The sequence below is a fragment of the Solea senegalensis genome, linkage group LG10, assembly GCF_019176455.1.
Source record: "Solea senegalensis isolate Sse05_10M linkage group LG10, IFAPA_SoseM_1, whole genome shotgun sequence".
In the NCBI taxonomy this organism is placed as follows: domain Eukaryota; kingdom Metazoa; phylum Chordata; class Actinopteri; order Pleuronectiformes; family Soleidae; genus Solea; species Solea senegalensis.
The window spans coordinates 4,973,660-4,988,368 of NC_058030.1; the positions used below are offsets into that span (position 1 = coordinate 4,973,660).

Sequence of the window (14,709 nt, forward strand, 5' to 3'; positions counted from 1 at the left end):
ACGTGACCAGGAAGGTAAGGTGGTGGCAGAGGGAGATAACGGGTGGGGTGAGAGGAAAGCAGGGCCGTTCAGCTGAGAGGGAGGGCAGGAGTGGCATGTGGCTGGATGGTATCCTTGGGAAAGTTTGCAGCTCACTCTCCCACTCTCTGGATCTTAGCTGGGGACAAATACCACATGGAGCTGAGAGGAAGCCCGCTGGAGTGTGCATGACCATGAGCACACAGGAATGTTTCACTTCAAATGGAAAATGTTCACAGCTGTTAGTTAGGCTATCTCTCTCACTCTATTTCTCTATCTCTATCTATCCATCTCTCTCACTGTGTCAGAAGTGTGCAGCTATGCTTAGCTCAGCTCCTTATGTGTTGGTGATAGCCCATATTTTTAGTTTGGCGGTGGCTTCATTTTCCGTTATTGCTGACTTGTGACTTTACTATCTGTGCAGTGTAATTGGTTTGCTATGATGGGAATCGTAAAGGATTTCTTGTTGTCCAGGCCTGGAACTCAGGACAACAACATGCTGCGTTATCTTGTCATGTGGGTGCCCAACGGCTAAAGGCCTGCCGTTTATTTTGTATCCAAAAACCATAGTTTAGGAAACCACACACTTGACAATCTGTGGCATGAAATTACCGGAAGCCCTCACATGACCCACAAACAAAAATGACAACAACAATGACAACACAAGGTTTGTGTCCCCACATCAAACTGTCTGGAGTCTGAAGAGTCTGGTTTGGCTACATATGAGTTGGATCTTCACAGATTTGGAGGCTATAGAGGCTACAAATGAGCTCAACCTCAACAATGCTGCTGGTTAGAGGCACTGCACACACACACACACACACACACACACACACACCATTCCAACTATTTGTGTACCTGCATATGTTGGACACCTTTTGGGGCAGATTTTTTTGTTTTTTTGGTCAGTGGTTAAGCTTAAGTTAAGGGTTAGACTTAACCAAGTAGTGTTTTTGGATAGAGTAGGGTTCAAATTGTACACTTGTCAGAAAGACACGTCATTAAAACAGGTGAATTGTTTTATGTTGTATCTGATCAGTGTGTTTTAGAGCTGCAACTAACGATTATGTTCATAATTGAGTAATCTGTCGCTTGTTTTCACCATTAATTGAGTAATGTTTGGTCCATAAAATGTCAGAGAACATAAAAAAAATGCTGATCAGTGTTAGTCAAACCTGGAAATGATGACGATCTCAAATAGCCATTTTTTTGTCCATAAACCAAAATCACTTTTTAATGATTTCTTTGTAATCTGGAGCAAAGGAACCAGAAAATATTCACATTTAAGAAGCTGATACAATCACAAATCTTGGTTTAATCAAACTGATTCCTCGATTATCAAAATAGTCGACAATTACGTTAGTGATCGATTAATCAAGTAATTGTTTTTGGTTTTGTCAAGACAGGAAGCCATGCATGGAGAATGATTCAAATATCAATGAACATTTGTTGAGTTTAATTGAAAATGGACATTTTGTTGTAACTCAGACATTTCAAAAGGATCCTCGTGACAGTGATTCTTTTTGGGTGATAAATAGAGATAATATTAAGTATTAGGCTGTCGTGTTGTTTTCAGGGTGGTGCCCTTTGGCCGCATGCATGTCACATCTAAGTCAGAGTTAACTGAGTGAGACAGTAAACTCACAACAGTTGACCACACTGTGCTATATTTGTGCTTCAAGACAAACATATACCTTCACCTCACTCTTGTTCAGAGTCATTTACATAAGTATGAATGTACTGCATGTGGGAAATGACAAAAAAAAAACCTGACAGTGACTAAAGGCAACACGTTGAATCAATAAATCAATAAGTACAGCCAATGCAAAAACTTAGTCTGAAGCTGTGGCGTAAATTGTGCATGATACAGTGTTTTTAGACGTTAAGCTTACGAACGCCATCACGTCAAATCAGTTTCAGAAAAAAATGTGCAGGTGAGCTGTGTACTTCGCTCAACTAACTACTACTATATTCATCGTCATGCCATAATATACTCATGCGACGGCTGTCATCGCATCATTTATTATTTCAGCGTATTATTTTTGCACACTGGGAATTTGTGTGGTCTTTGCACCTCCACAGTTTATACTCCATATACCGTGTCTGGCTTCTAAATGAGTGATGCCGATCACGTCCCCGTATGTACATGAGAATGCCCACTGTGTGAGTGTAAACACACACGCACACACACATGCTGTATATAAACATATACAGAGAGCGAGAGAGAGGGTTTACTATATATACAACGCCACCAAGCAAACCACCCACTGACTTACCCAGAGGCTTAAACTAGGGTTTTCTTTTTTCTTCTAAAACCACTTCCCTGCCTTTCCCTTGCTCCAGGTGACGACACTCTCTTGGAATTCACTCCTTGTGCTGGTGGTGTTCTGACTGTTGTTCAGATCTCTCTCTCTCTCTCTCTCTCTCTCTGCTGCAGCCACTAACCAGGACCATTTGGTCTCTCCTTTCCCCACACTCTTTACTTTACCCCTCCTGGTCTTTCTCTCTGCATCCATTCTTCTTAATTTCCTCTCTTCACTTGTCCTTCCTGTCTGGTATATGGCAATTGCACATTTTTGCTTTGTAATCAGAATGTCTGTAATCATAGGGGGTGTCCCTCTGTTTGTGAGAGCAATATATTGGAGCTGATAAAGGCTTGTTTAATTGTGCTGTGGTGGAGCTGCGGGTTGCGTGCACCGACGCTTGGGAGCGTCGCTCATCACTTGTTGCAACCCTGTCGCGTGTTTGCACTGTGCACGTGCTTTTTCGAGGTGCGTGTGCATATGCGTGGGTGTCTCTGCACACCGTGTGTGACAGCTAAATACATTGTGCATGTGTGCGTCCAGTGAGTGTACATAAGGGAGACATGGGGTGCATGCTGCTGCTTCCTCTGGAGCCCCCACCCGCCCCTCCCTCCTAGACCCGGCTGGCTCTAGATTGATGGGGGAGGTGTTGCCCCCTGCTCACTCATCCATCACACACTTTATTTGGGTTTTAGAGGAAAGGAAAAAGGAAAAAAGACTTCCAAATATATCAGAGTTGAGGGGGCTGGGGCGCGGAGGGTTTAGGAGTTGAGTAAGGGGAGGCCCCTTGTCCTGCCTAGCTCTCTCCTCCTGCCCACCCACCCCCCTCTTTTTAAGCAGATGCTGGAAAAGAAGCCTTACCCTTGTGACCTCCTCCCATTCTCCAGCTCTAGCATTGATAACAAAGGACAGATAAAGCCAAAATGGGGGGCAGATTTAGGGAAGATTAGTGAGCAGGTTTGTGATTTCCACTGAGGTTTCTGTCATGCGTGCGTGTGCATGAGCATGTTTTTATGAGCCTGATAAATGTGGGGTGGCAGTGGCAGGTTGTCGAGTAAGATGGTTCGAGGGTGGTCGTCGGGGCTTTGTCCACCGTAAAGGGCTGGGCTGGGTCCAGTGAGGCTAGATGAGGTTGCAGCGCTGACAGATGAAACAATGCAAGTAGTGCCAGCCCCTGATGCCTCCCAGGGGATGTGAAGATTTATGTAACAACCAGAGGTATTCCAACTCTGCCTGTAAACTGAGCTAAAGTATAAGATCTGTGTCTGGGACCTCTGCTTTTGCTTTTTATGAATAAAGTCAGATAATTAAATTCCTTCCTTCTATTATTAAATTGGTGTCTAGAGGTAGATCTAGTAATTGGTAGAGGTGTATTTTGCATATTTTATTTTTGTTGTAAGTGTGTGCTTAGGGTTTTTTTTTTTATCCAAAAGGTTATCTGATCATTTGTTTTATTGAGCTGTTTCATGCATTTAATATTTAGTGTGTTGAAGTGCAGAAACAGAATGCAAATGAAAGACTTGGACCAAATGTGTTCAGCTTAAGATATGTATTGTTTGTTATTATTAAACATTTATTATTATTATTTATTATTATATATTATATTATTTATATATTTTTTATATTATATTATTATATTATTTATTATTATCAATAACAACAACAATAATAACAATAATAATAATAATAATGATAAACAAAAGAAAATTCGCCAAACAAATCAGCCACAAAACATCTGCAGTATAGTATATCATCCGGCTGCACTGATTTCTAAAGATCGCATCAGGCATAGAAAACCAATACCTTTTTAAATCAATGTATGATAATAGCGATTCCACCTATACAGCGTCCTACAGAAGATGACTATGACCTGGATGACTGAGAACCTTCAAAGACATATGATAATAGGGTTTCTGTTCAGACCTGGACATGTAGGAACATGGAGTCTAACATTATGCAGGCAAACAGTTCAGTTGCTTTTGTGTATATGTTTGCCTATAGGAAAGTTGGACTTGCCCCATGGGGGCTATCAAATCACAAAATCAGTGTTTCCTGTTGTTGAGATTGGAGGTGCTTTTTGTAGTTTATGCCAAACTCCTACTAGCAGAATAATAAATAAACAAAGGGAAGCTATTACCTTCTGAAATTGCACGGTGACCCCTCTATTTAGAGTTGTAGATAAAGAAATGCAGGTCTTCACAAACATGCTGTTCATAAAAACAACTACTTTTTCATAGTTAAGGACGCCATTCCGTTGCAGGAATAACACCAAAGTTGTGCTACGATGCTTTCTTTTCCACCACTATTTGAATGTTGAATTATTCACTCTGCCATATGGGCAAACGAATTAAATAATTTCTACTTGAAATGGAAGCTTGCCTTTGTTCCCAGGTCAAAGTAAATCAAGTTAAATCCCACAGTTTTGTGATGTAAAAATATGAAAATGTGAAACTGTAGTGAAAACGGGGACCAGGTTGGCTGATCCTTGTGGGTACCAGTGAGAGTGTTTGTTTCCTCTGAGAAGCTTTTCCAACAGCAGACCTCGTGTTGGATCCCCCAGAGGCCCTATTTGAATCACAAATGTCTTTCATTTCTCAATCGTTTGGTCAGTTGAGGAATTTTAGGACCCATTAAAGCCTGGTGACAATGACTTTCACCCCCAGGGCCACTGCAGGGGTCTGCCCCCCTACTGACCTCTCCATTTCTGACCAGGCCTTGCACCAACGGTCCTGGTCTGATGTTCTCATTGGTCCAACTCGGTACCCAAAAACCCCTACAGGGTCAATGTCTCTTTTCTTTCTGTGGCTCTTTTCCTCTTTGCTGCCTTGTTGTGGCTGAAGTCGGGGCTTATCAAAGACAATCCACTTCTGTCATGTGGCCAAATCATCTTGACACCCATTTAGCATGCTCATCAGAGGATAGTTATGAATATTCAAGACGGTGCCAGGGGCCAGTGAGAGGCAGAAAAGAAAGAGTGACACATAGTCGAGGGTACATGTCCAGGAACAGGGCGGAAATGTGACCAAGAGAGATCAAAAGAAAGGTTATTAATATGTATGTGTGAACGTGGGAGCGGTAGGAAGTCAAACAAAATAACAAATTAACGAAATGGTTTGTATTTATGCCATCAAATTATTCACAAATAATGCAAGGGGAAATGATAATAACTCCACTTCATCTACAGCTGATAGACCCTGTGAGGGACAAAGGAAAACTAATTTGATTCCTCTGTTCCCGCGTACATCTGGTAATAAGATGTATGCGGGAACAGATTCCATACAATATGATGTATTACACAGTCGACAGCTTTATCGGCTCTTTGGCTGAAAAGCTGATTGTATAATGTATATTACAGCGACAGACAGTGAATGACCTAAACGGCGGATATAGACAGGAAACAAGACAGGGCCCAAGATTTGCCACTGAGGGACACCACAAGAGGGACACCAGTGGAGAACGCTCCGCTGCCTTCGACTCATGTGGTGTTTCTGATCCTCCAGCCCTCTATTCTTACCTCTTCTTATTTTTTATTTCCTTCTACATTTGCCATCTCACTGCTATTTTTGAGCCACTATGTATATCCCTTTTTTCCCCCTCCCAATTATCAGTTCCAGAGCGTTTCCTTTAAATAAACTTAAGTGTAAATAGAAGATTTGTGTCAGGGTTGGAGCATTCTCCAGTGACTACCAGAGACCCACAAGAATAGAATAAAGCCAAACAGAACAGAACAGAACAGCATTCATGTGTTTACAGGACACCGAGTTCACAAGGGGAGTGCATCGGGGAACAATGGTTGACTAAAGCTATGAATTATATTTCCCAGCTGTAAGGTATTGATTTGTTGTAATGTAGTCTTGTGTATTATGGAAAACCCTTTGGCACTGCTTATGAATCACAGACTTTTGGTGTCCTTGATCCTCTTGTGCTGCTGACCACTGTTTGGTTATGAATGCACTGGATCTTGTGAGAACAAGAGAACCGAGCCAGGAAGGAGCGAGTTTGTCTGAATGAGCCTGTCTGTCTCGCTGACACCGATGTCAGAAACGTTCTCGGATCTCGTCCAAGTTGAGACAAGTGGTCACTTTGACTTTGAGAATGCGGCGCTGTTCCAAGCTTTGATGTTTTTCGGCGCTTAAAGATTGTAGATGGAGACCGGGAAGGGTTATCGCGGGTGTCGCATCTCACTGAATTGCAGAATATTTTCTTGTGGACCCAGATGATGTTTGTCTCATTGTTTTCTTCCGCATATTTCCGGTTGCCATAGTATGGTTACACTTGAACAAATGATCCTCTTTGATGCGTCGCCATTCTTTTTCGCTTTTCTCATTTGTCAACTTTTGCATTCGGTCCCTGGAAACTCATCGGCATTCTCCTGCTACAGTAAGAACAAGCAGAATGAGGTAACTGTCTATTTCAAATATGTGTATGTCATTTTAGCTCACAAATTTCAGATCTTACACATACGCATTAATAAATAAAATAAATAAACAATGTCACTTAGATGAATAGTGGATCTCCCCACCTCAAAGCCTCTTAAAAGACTATACTTGTGGCACACGATGAAGAACAGTTGGGTTCAATTAGGTCTTAATTTGTAGCTGATGTGTTTCATTTTTATCTAAAATGGTGGCCTCGTTCTCCGATTATTAGCATCCGGGGTTCTGACAAAAATAGATTAGTAGACAAATTTAAAATGTACTGTTTGGTGACTTTTCCTTGATTCATTTTACGGAACGTGATCACCTGCCCACGTGCAAATGATCCACCACAACAACATGTTACCCCGACGCATAATTGCTGTATCCTGGTCTTAGCACCACTCAAGATGGCTGTGATTGGTTGCAGGAAAAACATACAAACAATCCAGTGTTCTTATTTTTTTCTGTGTTGCAAAATCAGAACAGCTGCCGCCGGACTATTCTCCAGCACTGACCCGGCACAGAGGAGGTACATTATGTCTGGCAATGTGGGACCGTTTAGTTATTAATAATAATTTCTGCCAAACTGTTAAATATCAGTGGATGGATGTAGTGCGAGGCAGCATAAGGTCACATGATGAACAAGAGGAAAGGATCTTTCATAAATAGAATTTAAAAACCCATTTCCCCATATGACCAAGAGTATGAATTATTGTACACAGTTGTCTGCATCACCGCACCAAAACACCAGTTTGCACCATCTGTAGGCTATAATGTACTGTAAGTCCATAAGTCTTCCCTCTTTGATCCTTCAATTCCACTCATGTTTCCTTCAAGGGAAGCGCGCTTGAAATCTGCAATTTCTGACTGATATGAGGGGGGTGTCTGTCTAAAACAGTCCTGGCCCATCTGTGTTACAGGCCATATCTGTCATTATCTGCATTTTATTGTTTTCTCTAAGATGTTGCCTATACCGCCTGCTCTGTGCCTTCTCCCCGATGAGTCACAAAGGTCTTTAAAAAGCTTGTCTCTGTTGACAGCGGCAGAAATGATGGTTCCTGTATGAAGTTGAGTCAGTTTTAAAGGAAGGGCGTTTTGGTTGTGCCAGAAAGCTGAGTGACTTGTGGCTGAGTCATAAAGGTACACAATGATGTGGCCAGAGCTTCAGGAAATCAAAACAGCCATAGATTCACTGACAGCAGGTTTGTCATTACTGAGTAGTGAGTTGCAAAGACTCAAAAAAGGAAAAGAAAGATGATGGTGGTGGTGACTGTTTGGTGTACACCAGTCAGTAATGAGAGGAGAGGTGGAGGAGGATTTGGAGAACACATAATCAGAAGATCCCAGGATGAATCACACCGCAGTCCTTGTCGTTTATAATCGGGTTTCCTGCAAACACATGCCTGCAACCCTCTCTGTCTACGATAGGACAGCTGTTTATTAACAGTTTTGCTTTCTTTGTGCTTTCTATTTAAAGCACGAAGATCTTAGAGACACTCTCTGTCTCCAGACGTACAACACCAAGGAGCCTGATGTAGCTTAATATTGGGTAGGGGGGGGGATCAGGATGTCCTCACTGACCCCACACAGGCAGACAGATACTGTCTTCTGTAGCCAGACAAATGCTGCCCATCCCGTCAGCTTGCTAGCAAGGGCAGTGATGTAGATAATAATTGTCAGCTTGACTGTGCCGCTGCCAATGCCATGGTGGGCTAGTCCTGTTAGGTCTGGTTAAGAGGGAGCCGATCACTGTGGGCATCTGGAGTCCACAGGGTGTACACAGAGGCCTCTCAGGGCCCGGATGACAGACATCAAAATGGAAATGAGAGCATATGTTGAGCAAAGTATTTTTGATTGAGACAGTTTTCTTGACAATGTGTGTATTCTAAATGTTGCCCTCTGTATTCTTTAATCCAGATGTGAAGTCAAACACCAGTGTCTTGAAGACACGTGGAATGATATGTTGGAAAGCAGAAAAGAAGCAGCACGAGAAAACCCAGGGGCCTGTTGTGGCCCTACACACGACCTCATGCTTGGGGGTCAGGCTGTCTGAGATATTGAGCCACGTTTAGAGATGACATGCTAACCACGACTAAAAGGACTAAAGGTTCGGATCTTCGTCTTCGGATCGCCATCACCTTCAATGTAAGTCATATGGCTTTATTCTTTTCAAGCTTGTCATCTTGATTGTACACCGTTGGTTGTCACCTGGACACAGACACTTTTGGGGGTTTCAATTTTAAAGGGTTCATATGAATGCACGTCTGTAGGTCTGCATTCATTCGTTCATCCATGAAAGCAAGGAGCAAGACTCCGCAGTCAGACACCTGAGCCTCGATACCTGCTCTGGGTTTGTTTATGGTGTTCAGCCTTCGGAGGAAATTAGTTTTCTTTTTTTTCTGTCAGCTTGTACACACAAGACCATTTATCACTCAGATCAGTCACAGTTGTGGATAAGAGGAAAAGTGGTCTGGCATGAGAACTGTTGCTAAGTTCTCCACATTTATGTCACCAAAGTATTTGGTGGCCACTGAAATTGGGACCTCCTGTTTAGACTGTGGGAACTGTTGGCAGTTGGTGTAACATCAGCAGTGTTTCAGCTGTTTGTTTGTTTCAGCAGTGAAACAAACAACCTCTATGATGTTTGCTAACATGCTCGCCTCTAATGCATAACTGAAATGAAATAATTGCATTGAAAGTATGTTGAATGTATTTTTTTATGTACGAATGGCCATGTATCCCTCCATATTTTGCTCTAAATTATTTCCAGCTTTTGCAAAACCCAAATGTTGATTCCCCAAAATATGACACTTCTCAGACCATAAAACATGTACTACGGCAGTTGTGCATATTTCCAGCAATACGCATCTCTGACATTGACATAAATACATTTCTGGGGTAGCTCCAGTAGCGGTGATAAGGTGCTGGAGAGAACATTGTCACAACATTGGTTGTGAAATGCATCCAAATGGCCCCCTCTGGACATTACAAATGAACTCCAGGTTTCCAGAGGAAAACGTGCAGCAATGGAAACCACAGACAGGGTACGTCACAACATTGACACCGGAAGCACACCTGGAGACCCGTCTAGTTGGTGATAATGCTGTAAATGTGCTGAGCAGGAAACTGGAGGTATTATGAGACTGGAGTCCACCAGAGGCCTGAATTTACACTACAGTATATCTGTTTCTTTTTCCACATGTCGCTCTAATTTTAGTCTGTTGAATCAAAGGGTCTCGCGTGCCAAATACGCCACATGCGTTCTCATTCCTGAGCTTTTCATCACCTCTATATTGAGTCTCCTGGCGCCCTCACAAGAGTCTGTAGATGTAAATGATTTCTCCCCCTTGTTGTCGTGGAGCTCACTTCCTGTCGGTGGCCTCAGGGCGGGAACACACAATGACGAACACCACTGACATTAGCTCCCCAGCAGGCAGTGAGGTTGACAGGCAGTGTGACACGGGGGTCATTTGTTTCTGTCACAACGCATAGAAATAGCCTCCGAACTTCTCCCGGACTGGACAAAGCAGGCGTGCTTTCACTGGCCTCGCCTGTAGCGGGGATGTGCTCCTGTTGTGATTACCTGCCTCTACAGAGGAAGGGCTTTTCTCTGAGGACCTGTGGAAAAAATTGCTGCCGTCTGCCAAGTGCCATGACGAGTGCTCCAGCCGGTTCCTGGGTCAGCTCAGAGGGCAAAAGTGTCTACACCAGCAAGGGGATTTCCATAGGCCTGCGATGTAATTATTACGGCTTACAGCAGAACTTCCACCCTGAGGGCTGACATTCTGCCTCGCACTGTACTTTATTACTCCTTTTTCGGGGTGTGCGGAGAGTCTGATCAGGCAGTGGTTTTACATATGGTTTGAATAATATATATGTTTAATGGCCTGGATTTTTTTATTGAGTCATGTTATTGTAGTCAAGCCAGTGTAGAGACAGAAGGGTGGGAAGTGAAGTCTTCGTGATAAAGCCTTATGTGTCATACTAAAAACTGTTTTATACTGGCGGTTTTAAAAAATCTTATATTTTTCATATTAAAATAATTGATTGATTTCTGTATTGTAGTGGAAGGAGACCGACCCCCTTGGTAGGACCTTCTTGCTCGTTGCCAGGACTCCTACACGGCATACTGCAGTACAAACTCAGTGCTGGCATTTGCCAGAAAAAGCACAATCAGTTAATGGATCGGAACCCTTGCTTATCTTGGCCATCGACACAACAAAAGCTATAATTATCTTCAAAATAAACTCACTCCCTTGATTTTTAGACAAATAATGCATTAAACCGTTCCAGATAAACGTCGTCTTCCACTGTGTTGCCAGCCCATGTAAGAGAGGGAGAGGCAATCGGGCCACCAATAATGAAAGACCATTTTATTGGGCCATTGAGGAAGTTCTTTGCCCCTATGTTCCAGTGCTTCATAAAATATGAACACTGTATAAAACCAATTATGACTTGAAAACTCTGTTTTGTTCTCTGAAAACAAATTGCCCCTGATGTGTCTCACCTGCCAGTAGAAAGAGGTTTTCTCGTGTATGTCAGCATTTTCTCTCCCTGAAGGCCGACTTTATATTGGCCCAGACATTATTTTTGGCATTTTTTCTGATGTGTACCTCCCACTCCTCCCACTCTCTCTGGACGACCTCCATGAGGGCCGAGGAAGCCTGGCACTCGCCTGATGCTCTCAGCCAGTCCTGGGCAGCTGGGATCTAGGGGAGCTCCCTGCAGTTTTGCAGTGTGCTGGCAGCTCCCTCGCTCTTGCCCCCGCCACTCTTAATTCTGCCTTTTTACTTGCAGCCAGCTTCAGAATACAATACAGAGGAGCCCTGTGCTGTGCTGCGAACACAGACACACACCCTTGGGTGTACACACACATCCACACTTTTATAAGCCATTGAAAGAGACAAGACCAATGGTGGAAAGAAGAGCAGACGCCTCTCAGATGCTGGGCTTGGCTTCATGTGCCACTCGACACAGACGGCCGCACACAAGATAACTGTTGTTTATTGTTTATGGAAGGACCCTCTGCCACACTCCACGCTTTCTTCATCTGGATACTCCTAAAGGGCCACAGCGAAGAGCCCCATGGGGAAAAGAGATTGAACTTACTGTATTTACTGTATTTGGGCCCCTGTATTTGTATAAATAAGTCAAGTTTTTCCACATTGTGTGTGTGTGTTGTTTGCTCAGCCGGCGTTGATTTAGCACGGATAACGAAATCGTCTTGTTCCGCTGCGGTTTCAGTCACAATAACGCCGCCACAGCAGGTGATATGTGCTTCCTGTCAGATCTTACAGATCAAATATCTTATAAAACAATGTCAATGTGAAGTCGATGCATGAAACACGGACGTTTCTGCTCAGGAACAGCTCATCATTTTTGTTTCTAACGGACTGTTACCTCAAATTTTTTGTGACATGAAATCTCAACAAATCCGTAGGACATATCTAAACCTGGCAGAACAGTGGTGTTGTGGTTAGAGCTGTTACCTCACACCAAGAAGGTTCTGGGTGTGAACCTGCAGTTTAAGGTTTTTCTGTGTGAAGTTTCTATTGCCCATGCCTGCTTGTGTTTCCTCCAACTGTGCAGTACTACACCTTGCTCTGGCAGTGATAAAGACATGAAGGTTAGGTCAATTGGTGTCTGTAAATGTAAGATAGTGGTAGCGAGGATGGGCATTCACACTGGGACTGGAAGTATAAGTAAAGCTACAGGTGAAGATTATCAGTGATATTTTGATATTTAAATCTGTCAAAAGAGAAATACTCGTGATTTTAAGTGTTGTAATGATCGTGCCTGCTCGTTGCTTTCTGCCAGTCTTGACTGTGAATCTGCAGATGTTGAGAAAACACACTCGAACCCAAAGCAGCGCTTTCTGACTATGGAAAATTTGCTGAGTTCAACCTTCAATTGGTGTTAATGGTCGTTAATCCTTTTTTTAATCTATTAGTAAAGGAGTCTCCGTCAATGACACCAGTCATCACTTATACTATGTAAAAAAATATGTCATATTAAAAGCTATTACATTAAATTGTACTTTACGATTTGATTTTATGAGGCTAAATGTATAATATTTGTACTTGGGCAGAGTTTTCTGCTCTCGGTTCCCCCCCCTTACAACTCTCAGCCACAGTGCTGACAGAAACTTGTCTGCCTGTACCAGGTTTTCAGCAGTAAAAACCAAAAGAAAGAGAAATTCCTTCCTAATGGTGCATGAAAGTAATGATTCACCACTGTATTATTGTTTGAACCCTTGGTGGATCTTTTCCACATTACCTCAACACTGCACCTTAAAGAAAACCCCATTCTTCTTTTATGCTGCTCTTTTTTTTCTCTCTCTCGCTCAAAAAACCTTGAAAAATCTGCTTCTGCTTCGTTTCCCCCCTGACTTTTCATCAAAATGTGCAGTTGGTAGGGAAGACGCTGCATCTGGATGCTGATGAGGCCTGGTGGCAGTAGAGGATGAATAGCACGGTCGCCCTGGGCACTATGAAAAGGTCCTGCTGACGACTTTACCGACAGGGTCACAGCCCTTCCATGCTGCCCCGCACAAGGAGAGTGAGAGTAAACAGGCGTAATAGGCAGATACTAAAAGAGACTTGGACTGTGTTCTTGTAAATAATTGCATTCATTGTTCTCGGCCACTGTTGGTTATGGTCACAAGCTGTTTGGTAGGCCCCTGTCTGTCTGGTGCTCCCCATGAGCTCGGTGTCAGCCCCTACGCCCCCAAGGGAAGCAACTTGTGCCAGGGGTGAGGATGCCAGCTCCCTGACCTGGTTGCCCTGTGTCTGACGTACCCACGCCAGGAGCAAACGGTCCCTGGGCCAGCTCGGAGATTCGGGGCGTGCTGTGCGCATGCTGCTCCGCTGTTAAATAAAGCTGGTTCAAAGAGCACATTCCTGCCCCCGGCCCAGCAGCGAAATAGCAAGCTCTCTTCCTTGTAGTGTCAAAGCACCAGATTGTTTCATTTTATTGCTTCGCCTTTATCTCGGCTGACTCTGGTCCAATCTGATTGGATGCAGCATGTTATTAGCCTCTGTTGTTGGCTGTGGGAACAGCAGATGGCCTATTTGGACCAGATTACCTATACTCCTTATCTTAAGTGAAGAATTCATTCCAAGTGCTCAGATGTTTCAAGAAAGCCACATTATGAATGTGGCGCAGTACAATTGAGCTTATCTAACAGTTAACACCCACTTATATTGTAAGTCTGTAAAAGTCAGCTGGAAAAAAAAAAACACTCACACACACCTTTGTTCATTATGCATATGTAATGTAGTGCAATCATAACTTCTGTTAATAAGTGTTTTAAATTAGTCAGACTGCAGAATCGACATATTTGGTACTATATCTGCGCTTGCCCTCATCTGAGAAATGAAGATGCTCTCAGAGTGATGCCGCAGTACTGATTGTAACACACACACACAAAAAAGACGTCACAATCTTGTCTCGAGGTTCACTTTTTTCTCAAATCTTCCCCCCCTGGCTTTCATCTGTCCTCTTTCCTCTCTTTTTCTCACACAATTTCAATGTCAGCCGGAAACTCCTCGGCATCATTTGTCCTGGAGTAAAGTTTGCAGAAACAAGCGTGGGAATTAACCTAGCCCCAGCGCAGCATCATCTGCACCCTGTAATGATAGAACCTCAATGACATCACGAGTGTTTGAGTGTGGGGCTTTGGTGACTTGTGCTGCGCATCTCCTCAGAAAAACAGTGGCTAAGTGGAACACACAAGCTGAGCTCAGCAATGGAAGTCAGATGCTCCCCGGGCTCGTTTATATCATCTACAATCGGCCCCTTTTTCTTTTGTCCACTTATATGTTGGGGAGACTCCAAAGAAGGGGCCCTCATCCGCAAGGCCTATGTCTGACTTTACTGTATGGTAAATCTCAGCAAATAAATGCAGGCCTTGGTAACAAAGTGGAATTGGATCTAATCGGCCCCAGGCCACCGCGTTTGATCTGTACCCC

At 43.4% G+C, this 14,709-nt stretch overlaps 1 long non-coding RNA gene across 1 annotated transcript in view; it reads left to right on the forward strand.

Moving 5' to 3' along the window:
* The window catches only part of LOC122775415, a 96,466-nt gene that overhangs the window by 44,499 nt on the left and 37,258 nt on the right, over positions 1-14,709 (forward strand). Inside the window, exon 2 of the long non-coding RNA XR_006361103.1 lies at positions 8,657-8,884. This is a non-coding gene — a long non-coding RNA (uncharacterized LOC122775415). The remainder of the gene's footprint in view (positions 1-8,656; positions 8,885-14,709) is intronic.